Source organism: Ambystoma mexicanum, chromosome 6q (genome assembly GCF_040938575.1).
Source record: "Ambystoma mexicanum isolate Mex_15411 chromosome 6q, UKY_AmexF1_1, whole genome shotgun sequence".
Taxonomy (NCBI): Eukaryota; Metazoa; Chordata; class Amphibia; order Caudata; family Ambystomatidae; genus Ambystoma; species Ambystoma mexicanum.
The window spans coordinates 1,370,567,584-1,370,582,483 of record NC_090937.1 but is presented as its reverse complement, the minus strand read 5'-3'; the positions used below and the strand labels follow the sequence as shown (position 1 = coordinate 1,370,582,483).

The 14,900-nt window shown below is 44.7% G+C and overlaps 1 protein-coding gene across 4 annotated transcripts in view; it reads right to left on the bottom strand.

Annotated features, from left to right (window-relative positions):
* Window positions 1-14,900, bottom strand: part of TBC1D14 (TBC1 domain family member 14) — a 1,472,366-nt gene that overhangs the window by 120,653 nt on the left and 1,336,813 nt on the right. The window lies entirely within an intron of this gene.

The following is a 14,900-nucleotide window of genomic DNA, read 5'->3' as shown; positions in this document are numbered from 1 at the left end:
AGACAGAGATTTTCCAAATTTCCAAACCTTAGACCAGAAAAGAGCCCTGATAGCCAGAGCCCAGACAACTGATCTAAAGGCTTCGACACAACAACCTCCACCCAAACTCTTACCTTCTATTCCTCAGCCAAACCATGTTCCAATTGTGACAAGCACCACCCAGCCTGACACTAATAGTACTCTGCCTTTGGACTCCGACAGACCAGTGCTAACAATGCTAGATAGAGCTCCATCAGATCCCTACCCAAACAGATCAACTCTCCTCACAGTGTTTAGAGCAGGGGTCTCCAAACAGTCAATCGCGGGCGACCAGTAGCTCGTTTGAGCCTTTTCAGTCACTCGCCGCTAAACAGACAAAAAAACAACACTGTCTGGAGCAAGGAAGTGCTTTGGCAAATCACAGTGCAGCATATGTCAGTGCCACATAGAATGAATGCTGTGATTGGCCAGAGCACTTTCCTTGCTAAATGCTGCGCTCCCATTGGCCCATAGTTTGCCACTGAGCGTGCTGTTGATGTCGGTGGCCCCTGCTGTAGAGCTGTGCTGCAAGAAATGGTCCGGCGGACCTGCACGAAATGTGCCCGTGGACCAGCGAAGAACTCTGAAAAGGAGGCAGAGGCATCCAGCTTTAGGCAATGACAGCGCCGTATTAGGAAACGGAGGCATCCCGATTTAGAAGGTACATATTTGGGAGGGTCGAGGGTCAGGAGAGGTGGTTTGCTGCTCAGCTGCACGTTGAAAATGAGCCGAGGACGAAACTGAGACATTAAGCATGATAGATGAATGTCTCCATTTCATCCTGGGTTCGTTTTAAATCACAGGAGCCAGATTATAAACGCCAGGCTCCAGCGAGCAAGCACTGGTCATTTCGGAAGTGTGCCAGGCTGAAACAATGTCCATGTGAAATACTGTCATATGGACACCACTTTAGCCTGGAACACTGGGGAAATGAGCATGGATGGCTCACTGGAGCCCTGCCGTTTCTGTGCTTGTTTGTTCTGTGGTTGACAGGTGGGAGAGTCAAGATAAGGTGGTGGTTAGTTAAAACGGCTCTTCCTACACTCCCCTTACCCGCAACCACCTACTTCCATGGAGGCTCCTTTTAACGCGAAAAGCTCCGTAAATGTTGTGGCGCTCTGAAAGGCACCACTACAGAGGGGTCCCGCTGAATGCATCCAGTGAATGCCTTGATTTGCAGTTCTCAGTTTCCTCTCCCTATCCCCTCCCTTCCCCTCCTTTTTCTCCCTTCCCCTCCTTTCTCACTTCCCTTCACCTCCTTTCTCACATGCTTTCCTTTCCTTCCTACCTTTCTTCCTTCCCCTCCGTTCCCACATCCTTTTCTTCCTTCCTCCTCTCCTTCCTTCCCCTCTGTTCCCACATCCTTTTCTTCCTTCCTCCTCTTGTTCCTTCCCCTCCGTTCTCACACCCTTATCTTCCTTCCCTTCCTCCCCTCCTTCCCCTCCATTCCCACATCCTTTTCTTCCTTCCTCCTCTCCTTCCTTCCCGTTCTCACATCCTTTCCTTCCTTTCCTTCCTCCTCTGCTTCCTTGCCCTCCTTTCTCACATCCTTTCCTTCCTTCCTTTCTCCTCTCCTTCCCCTCTGTTCCCACATCCTTTCCTACCTTTCTCCTCTCCTTCCTTCCCCACATCTTTTTCTTCCTTCTCATCGTCCCTCCTCTCACACCCTTCCCCTCATCCTTCCCCTTGTCCCTCCTCTACTTCCTTCCCAAACAGTGAGGAAGTCTGAAGTAGAGAAAACACGTTGTACTTTGCAAAGCTGAGAGAACAGAAACACACAAGATTATATGAGGTGTGGTATGTGTGCTTTAAAGTTCATATCAGAGCTTATATTGAAAACAAAAGATTTAACAGAGGGCACTCTGTACAATAAGCTGAGTTCCTGAGTTTTCCATCCCAGCGAATGTGTCAGGTTGGTGTATGACTCCTGCCACAGCGCATAGAAATAATTGGCCCACTCTGACCCCGAGTCTGAAGTCCCTATTTGAGATCCACCCCTTATGCTTCCCTGGGAAAGAATAAAGCAGGGCTAGGCAAAGCATGCAAGCTCTTGAGTGGAGTTGGTGAGTGGCTCTTAAATGAGCCATTGGTTTTTTTGTGCAGGGAGCTGTAACGCAGAGGGTTGTAGCTGCCCTCACTTGGTGCTGGTGTACTCGGTAACAGCCTTGCTGAAAGAGGAGAGGGCTGGAACGGCCAAAGCTGTTTTGGCATGTGTAGAAGTAGTAAAGAGAGTGGGGACCAAAAGCAGAATGTGAGGAAAGATAGCTCAGCACGTTAGGCGACTGTTGCTGAATTGTTATGTTTTAGACCTGAATCCAAATCCATTGGTTTTTTTCCCTATTCCAGCTGCACACAGTGCTCTAAAATGGCTTGTTTTGACCTGGGGTTGGGCATGGACCCCTCGCTCAGTGTCAGAAATTCTGCCCATGAACAAATACAAACTTGGCGCCCATGCATGGGAGGGCATGAGATGGCTTATTGTTAGCCACATGAGACACATTTATAAACAGCAGGGCTCCAAAGAGCAAGCCCTGCTTATTTCCCATGTGTGCCAGGTTGAGACAGTGTTCATATGAAAGATTGCTATTCCCTCTATGTATAAAAGCAAATAAACCTCCCCAAAAAATATGGGTAAAAATGACTTGCTGCTTATGAACATCCCCATCCCCAATATCGCCCACTAGTAGCTCTCCACTATTGGCCCTCAACTACAAGTACCTCCAGCTAGCGTAAAGGTTGGAGACCCCTGGTTTAGAGCAATCTCAGCTCTTGAAGCCATTTGCTAGGAGGACATTAGATCTATCAGTTTTATTGACACCTCAAATATGGACATAGTAGCCCTTGATGTCCCTTCAAATATACTATGGCAGACGAGAACTGAACTACAATTGTGTGGGTTTCTAATGCAATTACGCCCCCACCCCGTACCTGATGAAACCAAAATGTCTCAGCCCCATATATCCTCCTTTGCTCCTAGAGATTGTAAATGTTTATCATGAAGATTATGATTGCAGGTACAAGAGGTAACCGAGCCAAAAGCACGCCCCTTTGTCCAGTTCAAAATGGACATGGCTTTCTAAAGCTGTCCAAAGCAATGCTAGACAACAGATTTGCTAGATACACCTAGACCAGAACTGGCATTCCTGCACTCTTGCAACATGGAACACCAGAGGCTTTTCTCATCTACTCACCGTAAAAGCCAAAGTACTAATGGGATACGACATTGCGCTTCAAGAAACTTGGATCACTAGCCAGCTAGTTTGGTCAAATTTCCAAATTGCGCATATGCAAGCCAAAAAATCTCCTAAAGGTCGCCCAAAAGTTGGTCAGCTAGTTGCAGTTAAAATAGCTTCCAACATTCAATTACAATCATGGGTAGCTCCTTGCACTGGCATTCAATTAATTAAGCTCTCAACGGCCAACCAGCACCATCCTTTATATCCATGCACAGCATTGTTAAATCTTTATTGGAACCCCTCGGCTATCAATGATTAATTATTTCTTTTTCATATAGCATTGATGTTAGACTTAATATTACTTAATCCATTAGTTAAAACAACTCTCATAACAGGCACCCTAAACGCAAACTGTATTAAAAGAACACAAAGAGCACACCAACCAGAGCCGATAAATGGATGCCGCTTATGGCATTACGTAACTTTACCATACTAAATGGTAATATGACAGGTGCCGTACAACCAGCCCCTACCTGGTCAAGAGGACCATCTTCCTCAGTAATAGATGATACTTTTGTTTCTTCAGCTGCTGTGAACCGAATACAGCCCTTTTGGATTATACCAAAATGTAGCAAGTGACCATGATATTCTACAATTAAACTGGGTCCCACATATATCATCCCAAAAGGATCTCATAAATATCCCATTTAAACTTAACCAAGGCAGAAATCGCCTCATTTGGTCACCACAAAAAATAGATTAGCTAAAATCTCATTTATCTCCTTTGGTATATGATCCTTCGTTTATTCCACCCTTATACACTGTCTGTATAAATCTGATCAGTCAATCAATTTCCACACAGGGTCGCACATTATTTAAACATACACATAGATTCGATATAGAAATCCAGAACCTGAAAACAAAATTCCGCCAAGACATAAGAAAATTATCTTTGTGCACTGGTATACAACAAAGATGCACGCTTAAAACTGCCTACAGAAATCATATCAAACAAATCAATTTCAAGAAAAAGCAAGATAATGCAGAAAAAATATGACAAGTAAATCCACAGGGCAAATATGGAAACTGCTAAACTTCCATGATAGATGTGCTACAGATTCCATTCTTTTGAAAGCCATAAATAATCAGGCATGCTCAAAACACCTTGGCATTCATCTATTCCGGACTGCACTCAACTAACTTTTGACAAACTCGACATAACGATTTTAATAAAAAATGTAAGTTCATCACAAGCACATGGACCGGACTCTATCCAATTCCATTCTCAAAGCTCAGCCAAACAAGTGGGCAAAGATTTTGATGTTAATATTTTCTAATGTCTAATCCCTCCATCATGGACCATATCGATAGACATTCTGATATTTAAAAAAGGGAACTGCAAGGACCCATGTAATTACAGACCAATTGCGGTTTTGGACCTACCAGGCAAAATATTCGTGCAATGACTTCTTAAAAGATTTTACTGCTTGGATTAATTCCAAAGCTCTTTTAGATTTTCATCACTCTGGTTTTATTAAAGGAGTCGGGACGTTTTTTGAACCAGACTATTCTTACCACGATCAAGAAACAAGCTATTTTAACCAACAACACGTTTTCTTTTATCATTTACTGATTTTAAGCAGGCTTTTGCTTCGGTATCAGGAAAAATTATATGGAATAAACTTTTAAATGCCAGATGCCCCCTACACATTTTATTCTTAATTCAACAATTGTACACTAAAACATCCATAAGAGTTATGCTCACCGAGGGTGGACTTCTTTCAGACAAAATTCCCACGGACATAGAACTCAAGCAAGGCTGCATATTGGCAACTATTTTATTGAACTTTTATAATAATGACATTAGCAACGCATTCAAAACCGTACATTCCTTCCCCCCTAAACTGGGCTCAAGAGAAATCTTTTGCCTTCTCTATGCCGATGATCTGGTGATTTTAGACAGGACTCCGATTGGATTAAAAAGAAAACCATCTGCCTTAAATGTATACGCACTAAACAATCATCTCACTATTAAAGCAGAAAAATCAAACACAATGGTGTTTCATCATAATATGTCTCAAAATAACTATACATTCAATTGAACCCTCTGCAAGGTATCCCTATGTCAAGTACACCAATCCAAATACTTAGGCATGAACGTAAACACTCATATCTCTTAGCTCCCACATAAACTAGAACTAAGGGCGAAAATGAAATTACTTGCGGCCCAGTGACAAGCAATCCAGAACAAATACGGTTAATTTTCATACATGCCTGCAAGGTTATTGTATAAGCAAAAAGTAGTACCAAGCGTTGCTTATGGAGCACAAACCAAGTTACCAGCACACAGTCCTAATTGGAACCTACTAGAAGCTGTATATTGGAAAACAATTCTATGCCTACCAACGAGCACGCCAATTGCCATGATCAGGTTAGAGCTGGGACTAACCACACTATCATCAATGGTGATATGGCAAATGTTATCTGCCTATAGAAAACTCCTTGCTTGCTCACCCCACCTTGCTGCCGACTGTAAAAGTGATCCTAGCTTCAGATAAAAACATGCCCCTTAAAATATGGGAAGATCAATGTAAAAGCACCATAGAAGAAACTGATATTTCATGGGACCTATTACCCTGATAAAGCAAAATTAAAGCTTTGGCGCTGGGATTGGCATATAACATGGCAAACATGCATTTCATATTCCTCGTTTGAAGCAGGAGCCTTAAATATAAAATCTCTTAATGTACATGCAAGCAATCCTAAGAATGAGATTCAATCTATGGCCTACCAAATTTCAAGTTGTTAGATATAACAAAACCTTCATCTTAAACACAACTTGCAGATTCTGTGAGTTTATTCAACATAATGAGACCATACAGCATCTTCTGACAGAATGTACAGCGTTGACAGAGCTAAGATTGGAAAAAATGTTTAAACAATTGAAGGATTTTAGATTGAGAAATAGAGATGATATGTGGGCACATATATTTAACACCACAAAAGTGTCATTGAACATCACAACAATTCTATTTTTACTAACTCTTAATTTGGATGATCAACCAAAAAAAAAACCTTCATTGAATAACCTCTACTTGATTTTATCTACAATAGCAATTTTCATCATGAATGGATGTAATACATGAGAATGATCACGCAAATGTTTTATTAACCTATGCCTATGTGAACTTTAATTATCATCTGTCTTTTTATTTTTAATGAGCCCACCATATGAGAATGCATCTATAGTGATTTTTAACATCTGTGTTATAAGGGTTACCCGGACTACAAAAATGTTACATTAAAATCTTTAAAAAATGTAGAAGTTTATCTAGCATGCACACTTGATATTAACTTCCCAAACGGGACTCTTTTACGATTGAGAATTATTTTTTATTTAATTCGCGTATTCTCTTTAATTATTCGATCACCCAAAATATTCTAACATCAATTATAGTTTGATTTAATGGAGTAAAATTCCCTGTTGGTTGAGTTTTAGTTTCGTTATTTTTTCTGAATTTTAACTCTATATCTTTTATAAAAACCTTCCTTATTTATTTTACTTTTAAGATTATACTCATGTTACTACCACAACAATTTGTGTACTAAAATATGTGATCAAGTCATGTAAAGAACTTTTGTATCAGAAATCAGTTAATTGAAAAAGTTGTAATACAACTAAAACAATAATTAACAATAATAATAAAAAAATACAAGTGCAGTGTTGAACCATGTCCTCTGGTCCGAGTCTTACTTCTGGTTCGCCACACATTCTAAAACAAATCACCAGACTGTTAGGGGAGAATTCCTAAAGTCCCATTTGGAGGCAAGACTTTAGTAAGCTATCCCAGTGGTTTGTAGATCCCCCCAACTCTTAGTATCAGTCTGTACTACTCCGAGACCTTGGTAGAGTGGCAGAGCAGTCAGGTGTATTTTAAGAGGAAGATGTGAGCTGTAGGTAAGTACATTGAACCTAGCTAGTAATGCACATAAAAGAAACATTTATACATAGATGTATATTAAAATATAGATGTATTATATTTACTCAAGAGTCACTGTTAAGTACTTAGCACGATAAACCAACACACATAGGTATACTTTACAATACTTTCAAAAGGCCACTTTTTAGTTGGTAGTTGCTGAACGCACACAATTGTTACAATAGTTTGACAGGTCTAGTGGTATCTTAGCAGAGCTTCAGGTTTTAGAGGCAGTTTCCCTGCACAGCAAGTCTTTCAAAGTCCAAAATGCAACCCTAGATAAAAGACAGTTCGGAGAGGCTTAAAGTCTTGAAAAGCAGCAGATGTCAAATGTTCCTGTGGATACTTTCTAGTCACTAGGAAGGAAGATACAAGAAAGCTTAATCAAAGTTCGAGACCCTGCTAAAGGACTTGCTAAAGGGATAAAAGCTGCAGCTTGAGCCGGAGGTAAGAGGGGAGTTGCTCTTGACACCTCTACATGCACTCCAACGCTCTGGAGCGACTTTATGGAATAAGGTAAGCAATAGCTTTTTCCCCCCACAGTACCTTATGTTTGAAGAAAACTTTCATGCTGGATGCTCCGCAATGTTGCAGCTCTGGACCCGATCTCTGGATTCCTTGGTCTGATGACAAAAGACAGGACAATGGACAGGATCTCTCAGCAGCAGTCTCAAGGGAGGACCTCTGGTATGGCTTTCATCAACTTCTCTTTTCAATATGCGGTTTTGGGGCCTTTTCTGCAGCACCAAAAAGGACGCAATTTGCTGGGTCAATCTTCTTTGGTTCCTGCAGTCCCACACTCTGATGAGGAGCCCTGGGCGAGTTGGATTGGGTCTCTGAAGTGTCCTTGAGGGCTCAGCAAAGACTGGGACAGATTCGGCCTTTCCACGATGATGCACTCGAAATGGCCAGCAAATCTCCTGGTATTGGGGTTCTGCAGCTCTGGAAACTCACAGGACCTCTGGAGATGGCTCAAATCAAAGTTAGTCTTGGGACTGGTTGTTCCCACCAGTCAAAGGGAAGGTGCCGCACCCTTCGGAGTTTCTCTGTCGCACAGAAAACGGGGTCAGGACAGCAGTGGTTGCTTCACAGAGTTGCAAAGGTACTGCAGGCGTCTCTGGTCGTCTTCTTATCTGGTTATTTCAGCTTCCAATGGTTGACTTGCTTTTCACTCCAGGAGCCTCACATTATATACAGTTCCAGCACTCCTCTACAATCTTTCTCAGCAGTTTACAGAAAGGGGCGTTTGGCTGTCCATTCAGGACAGCCAGGCCCACAGTGGGAGGTGGTCCCATTCAGGCACTCAGGTAAACAAAGGACAGGGAGGTAGAAAACTACTCCCCCACTTCCTGCCTGCCTGTCCAGACAATCTGGAGCCTAGGCGGGGACACCTAAGTGTTCCAGCCAAAGGCAAAACACACACACAGGCCCCACCTACCCCAAGAATGGTAGAAGGGCTAACAAAGAACAACCAGGCTAGTAATGGCACAAAAAAGAAGGGAGGCCCCAAGTTGGTATATGGATGCCCCTATTGTGCACTACCAAGGCTATCGATATAGCCTGCGGTGAACAAGTTACTTCTTACCTGGTAACGTTCTTTCAATGGGATGTTCCTCCGACGTATTCCTTATCTTGATAGATCATCTCCAGCTTGCTGGCCTCAGAATTTTATTTTCAGTAGAGGGCGCTGCACGTCGATGTCCCTCGAGCCGATGTCCCTCGACAGCCTCCGTATCGGCGCCGACGTCATCATGCGTACAAATAGACTCGCGCAGCGTCCGTTGCTCAGTTCCATTTTGACGTTAACAGTTGTTTTACATGAATTGGTTAGTGACCCAGAAGGAGCGTAAGCTGTAACCACAAGGGAAGTTTTACTGAGGGGATGGATGGGAGGGGCGATAAGGAATACGTCGGAGGAACAACCCATTGAAAGAACGTTACCAGGTAAGAAGTAACTTGTTCTTTCGAAGGGATTGTGTCCTCCTACGTATTCCTTATCTTGATAGACTCCCATAGCAGTGGTGTGTAACTGGAGGTGGGAGTAAAATTGCCATGTTTCCCTTCAAGAGTGCACAGAGTACAACACAGCTTTGCCAAATCTAGTCTCTTGGCTAGAGGAGGAATCCAGGTTGTAAAATCTTGTGAAGGTATGTGCGGACGACCATGTGGCAGCCGCACATATGTCTCGAATCGGTACCCCTCTTTGGAGGGCCGAAGAGGCTGCGATACCCCTGGTTGAATGAGCCCTAAGATTTTGAGGAGGCTCTTTCACCGCCAATTTGTAACATTCCAGAATGGCTAAAATAATCCATCTGGAAATGTTCTGTTTTGTTATCAGTAATCCCAATGTGTGCCCTGAGTAACCTACGAACAGTTGGTCTGCTTGCCTAACCCTAATCCTAGCAATTCTGCTGATGTAAAAACTCAAAGCTCGCCTTGGCTCCAGCCTATGCAGCCTTTCTTCCTCTTTCCCCGGATTGGGAGGGGGATAAAATGAAGGTAAGTTAATCTTCTGAGTGATGTGGAATTCAGAAACCACCTTTGGGAGAAAATTAGGCTTCACTTGTAGGACAACTTTGTCTTTATGAAAAATTGTATGAGGGAGTTTACAAGATAGCGCTTGTAATTCGCTCACCCTCGTAGCAGATGTCAATGCCACTAATACGACAGTTTTAAGGGTGAGAAACCTTAATGAACAAGAGTGGAGTGGTTCAAAAGGAGTACCCATCAGGAAATTTAAGACTAAATTTAAGTCCCATAAGGGAACTTGGAATGGTCTTGGAGGATAGACATTAGTTAATCCCTTCAGAAATTGCATTACTAAGGGTAACTTGAAATACGATGTTTCCTCTGCAGTGCGCTTGAAGATCGATAGCGCTGCGAGATAGCCCTTGATAGTGCCAACCTAAAGGCCCGAATTTGCCAAATAGAGTAGAAAAGATAACACCGTTGGTGTACCACATGAAAAGGGGTCGATATTCTTTTCTCTACACTAGCTGCAAAATTTGTTCCAACGGCAGCAGTATAAAGTCTTTGTTGCTGGCCTTCTTGCCGAAAGCAACACCTCCATGACGTCATCTGGGAGGTCCCAATCCTTGTGTCTCAACCTTTCAGATACCAAGTGTGAAGGTTGAGGGTTCTGATGTCTGGATGGAGAACCTGGCCTCCCTTCTGCGAGAGAAGATTCTCCTTGAGTGGAAGACGAATTGGAGGGCAGATGGACATGTCCAGAAGGTCCGGGTACCACGTTCTCCTGGCCCAGTCCGGGGCAATTAGGATCATGGCTTTCCGGAACCTTCTCAACCTCCTGATCATTTGAGGAATGACAGGGACTGGAGGAAATGCGTACAGAAGAGGAAACTCCCAGTCGACTACGAACGCGTCCCCTAGAGCTCCTCTCGGGGGAAATTCCCTTGAACAAAACTGATCGCATTTCCTGTTGATACTGGTGGCGAACATATCCACTTGAGGGGTTCCCCAAAGGGTGAAGATCTGTTGAAGGACTTCCTGAGCTAGTTCCCACTCGTGGGAGACTGTACTCTGCCTGCTCAGAGCGTCCGCCGTCAAGTTTTTCTCTCCGGCTAAGTGAACTGCCGATAGAGAGATTCCTTCTTGGATTGCCCAAAACCAGAGCTGCATCGCCTCTCTGCACAGAGGCAGTGATCCTACGCCTCCGCTTTTGTTGAGGTAGTGCATGGCCACTGTGTTGTCCATCATTATCAGGACATTTTTCCCCTGTAGAGCTGGCAGAAAAGCCTAGCGCTAGTCTGATTGCTCTCAGCTCTAACAGGTTGATATGTAGTCTGGACTCCGATGGAGACCAACGACAGCTGATGGTCAAGTCATTGGCACGGGCTCCCCACCCCGTAAGTGAGGCATCTGTGACTACTGTTATCTCCGGCCATGGTTGACAAAACAGTTCTCCTTTCAAGATGTTCTCCTGGCAGGCCCACCACTGAAGGTCTCGAGCCACCTTGTCCGGAACCTGAAGGAGATCTGTCATTCTTCCTGAGAATTGTGACCACTGAGTTCTTAGTTCCCACTGAAGAGATCTCATTCTCAGGCGAGCCTCTGGCACAAGGAAGATGCAGGATGCCTTGAGGCCTAGCAACCTCAAAAAGTCGAAGGCTGGGAGACGTTGGGCATTTTGAAACTTGGTGACCCATCTGCAGAATATCTTGAGCCCTCACCTCTGGTGGCGAGGCTTTTCCCAGTGAAGTGTCTAGGACCGTTCCAATGAACTGGAGTCTCTGTAATGGTATCATCTGTGACTTCTTTAAATTGAGGGAGAAGCCCAGTTTGTGAAGGAAGCGGCAAACATAATCTAGCTGGATCTGAGCTTGTTCCGGAGATAAAGCTCTGATCAGCCAATCGTCCAGGTAGGGGTAGACGCAAATCCCTTCCCTCCTTAGACTTGCAGCCACTACCGACATTAGCTTGGTGAAAACCCTTGGGGCGTAGGTCAGCCCAAATGGCAGAACTCGAAATTGATAAGAAGAGTCGCCAATTGCGAACCTCAGGTATTTCCTGTGTTTGAGATGGATTGGCACATGGAAATAAGCATCCTGAAGGTCCAGAGCAGCCAGTCCTGGAGCTGGAGGGCCTGAAGAATCTGAGAGAGAGTTACCATCTTGAACTTGTCCTTCCTGAGGAACTTGTTCAATTCTCGTAAATCCAAGATAGGGCTCAGTCCTCCGTCCTCCTTTGGTATTAGGAAGTAGGGGGAGTACCAGCCCTTGTTCCTCTCTGCTACAGGTACCGGTTCTATGGCACCTTTCTCCAGCAGTTGTGCAATTTCCTGCAAGAGGAGCGGATCTGGAACTTTTCGAGAGCTGTTGCCCGGTGGATGACCCTGAGGAATGCGTAGAAAAGGCAGGCAGTAACCTTGGGCAACTGTCTCCAAGGCCCAAGCATCCGACGTAATAGCCTGCCATTCCGTCAGATGTTGAGTTAGCCTGCTCCCTACTGGTGTCTTGTGAGGAGAGTCCTCAGAGTGATTTAGAAGCGGCTGCTGCAGGTGCCGAAGGTAAAGAGGCACCGGCTGCTGCGGCTTTTGTATTTTTACCCCTTCCACCTCGGGTGAATCTTTTTTGACCTCTTTGAACCGACTGTCCTCTGCCTTTTCCGAATGCGGAATAAAAGCGAAAGGACTTACCTCTCCAAGGGGTTCCTGAGGGGTGATATGGCGTTTGACGGATTGCAGCTCCCAGGGATTTTGCTGCTGCTTTGGATGTCTAAATTTTCTAGGCTGTCATCCGCCTTCTTACCAAACAAAGAAGAGCCGTCAAAGGGCATATTTAAAAGTCTGGCTTGTACATCTGGAGCAAACCCAGACTTTCGCAACCACACAAATCTGCGGGTTGTAGTACTTGCCGCCATGACCCTACTGATGCTGTCAGCAGAATCAATGCCAGTTTGAAGGGATTCGCACATCGCGTCTTTACCATCCTTAATGATGTTTAGAAACGCTTCCCTTTCTTCTCTCTCTGGGAGGCAGTCAGCCGCTGATGAAGCACACTCCCAAAGTGTGTGGCTGAAATTTGCGAGCGTACAAGTAGCGTTAATAGATTTCAATGCCATGCTACATGCAGAAAAAAACTTTCTTAGCCATAGAGTCATTTCTTTTGTCATCCCTGTCCTGTGGAACAGTAGGGTATGCCGATCTACTGCCTGATGCAGTTGCTGCTTTAACAACCAGACTCTCTGGAGTTGGATGTTTAGATAAAAATTCAGGGTCAGTAGTAGATACCCTATATTTGGCTGATAACTTTTTGTTAACCGCTGGGATAACCTCAGGAGTTTCCCAGTTAGCCAATATCTTTCTTTGTAATGCAGCGTGAAATGGAACCACAGGATCCTCCTGTGGCCCTTTAACTAAAATGTCTGTAAGGTCATCCTGTTGGAATGCAGGTGAAGGTGGAGACCAACCCATAAATTCTATAATTCTTGCCATTAAAATTCTGTAAGGGGTCTCAGCATGTTCCCCTGGGTCTGGTCTGGCAAATTCTATTTCTGGGGAAGTATCTAACCCACTTGCCTCATGTAAGGATTCGCGAAGGTCCTTCAACCTATTTTCCTCAGAGGTAAATTTCTCTGGTTCTGGTGTTGCAGATCTCTGCAACCCAAAGGGTCTTTCTTGATCCAAATCCCCCCCTTCCTCATAAACTGAAGACAGGTCTGAAATGATCAGACCTTGGAAATGGCTTAAATCCCATTTCCAGAGCAGAAGGGGCTAAATTTGTCATAATTGGTTGGGAAAACGTCGACGTCGTTGACGCGGACGTTAAAGGCTTCGAAAACACCGAAAAAGGCGTTGAGAAGATTGGAAGAGGCCTCGAAGAACTCGAGAGGATCGGGATCCTACTCAAGGTTGTCGATGACCTCGAAGTCATGACAGAGGCCTTGGGTATGACCACTGGCTGTGAGATAGTGACGGCCGTGGGTTTGTTCTTTTTCGGCGTGATGACGCAGATTTATGCGTCGAAGGGACCTTCGACGATGGCGTCGATGGCACAGTGCCTTTGCTCGAGGGTTTGTGATGCTCTCGAGTAGTTTCTTTCGCCAGGTGCAACGACTCGCGGCGTTTAGATTTTTTGGGTCGTTCACCCAGGGTATCACCCTCAGCTGTCTTCGAGGGGGTCGATGCCGCTTTCTCGAAGACGCTAAGCATCCTGTTACTGAATTCCTCCCACTCAGCCTTAGAGCTATGTTTTGTGGGGCAGGTGACTCTTTCCGGAGAAACAGAAGACGAGGAAGGGGATCTTCGACGTCTCTTACTTGAATGCTTGGATCTCGAAGAGTGGTGGGAACTGCTTCGAGACCTAGAACGAGAATGTTTCGTGTGTCGGCGAGGAGACGAATGTCTCGACTCTGCCGAGGAAACTTTCGAAGGAGTTTTAACTGTCTTACCTCTCTCAAGCTTCCCCTTATGCTCCTTCAAGGCTTTCGCCGTCATGGGCATGCAGTCCTCGCACTCCGAACATTGGTGCTCCGATCCCAGGCACCACAAACAGATCCTGTGAGGATCTGTCAACGACATTTTCTTTCCACAGTCTCGACATTTTTTGAAGCCGGACCATGGAGTCGTCGGTTCGGATGAGGAAGCCATTGAGTAAGAGTTGGTATTCTCAAGGAATAATGAAGAATATATTCTCTGACTAACAAACTGAGCAACGCGATTCCGAGGCCCACGAAGCGCGGAAAAACGGAACTGAACAACGGCCACTGCGCAAGTCTATTTATACGCATGACGACGTCGGCGCCAATACGGAGGCTGTCGAGGGACATCGGCTCGAGGGACATCGACGCGCAGCGCCCTCTACTGAAAAAAAAAATTCCGAGGCCAGCAAGCTGGAGATGATCTATCAAGATAAGGAATACGTCGGAGGACACAATCCCTTCGAAAGAAAAATCACACAATAGTTGGTAGAAAACGTCCACTGCCACCAGCCATAACTAGGAGATGGTCTATGTGTCTATAAGGTCACAGGGGCAGAGAGAAGGGGGATACTAGGTATCCCTTTGGCACTCCACATAAGGTGGTGTGTGTCAATCTCTCAGACTAACGTTTTGGAGAGATACTTCTCTATCCTTAAGAACTGTAGTTCCTCAAGGATACAGAAAAATAATCTCAAGGGAGGACCCCTAAGGGTTCTCAACAACACTGCCCATAAGGAGCTGTGTGCTCCTATAGTAAAATACACATGCCTTTAAGAGTTATGGAAAA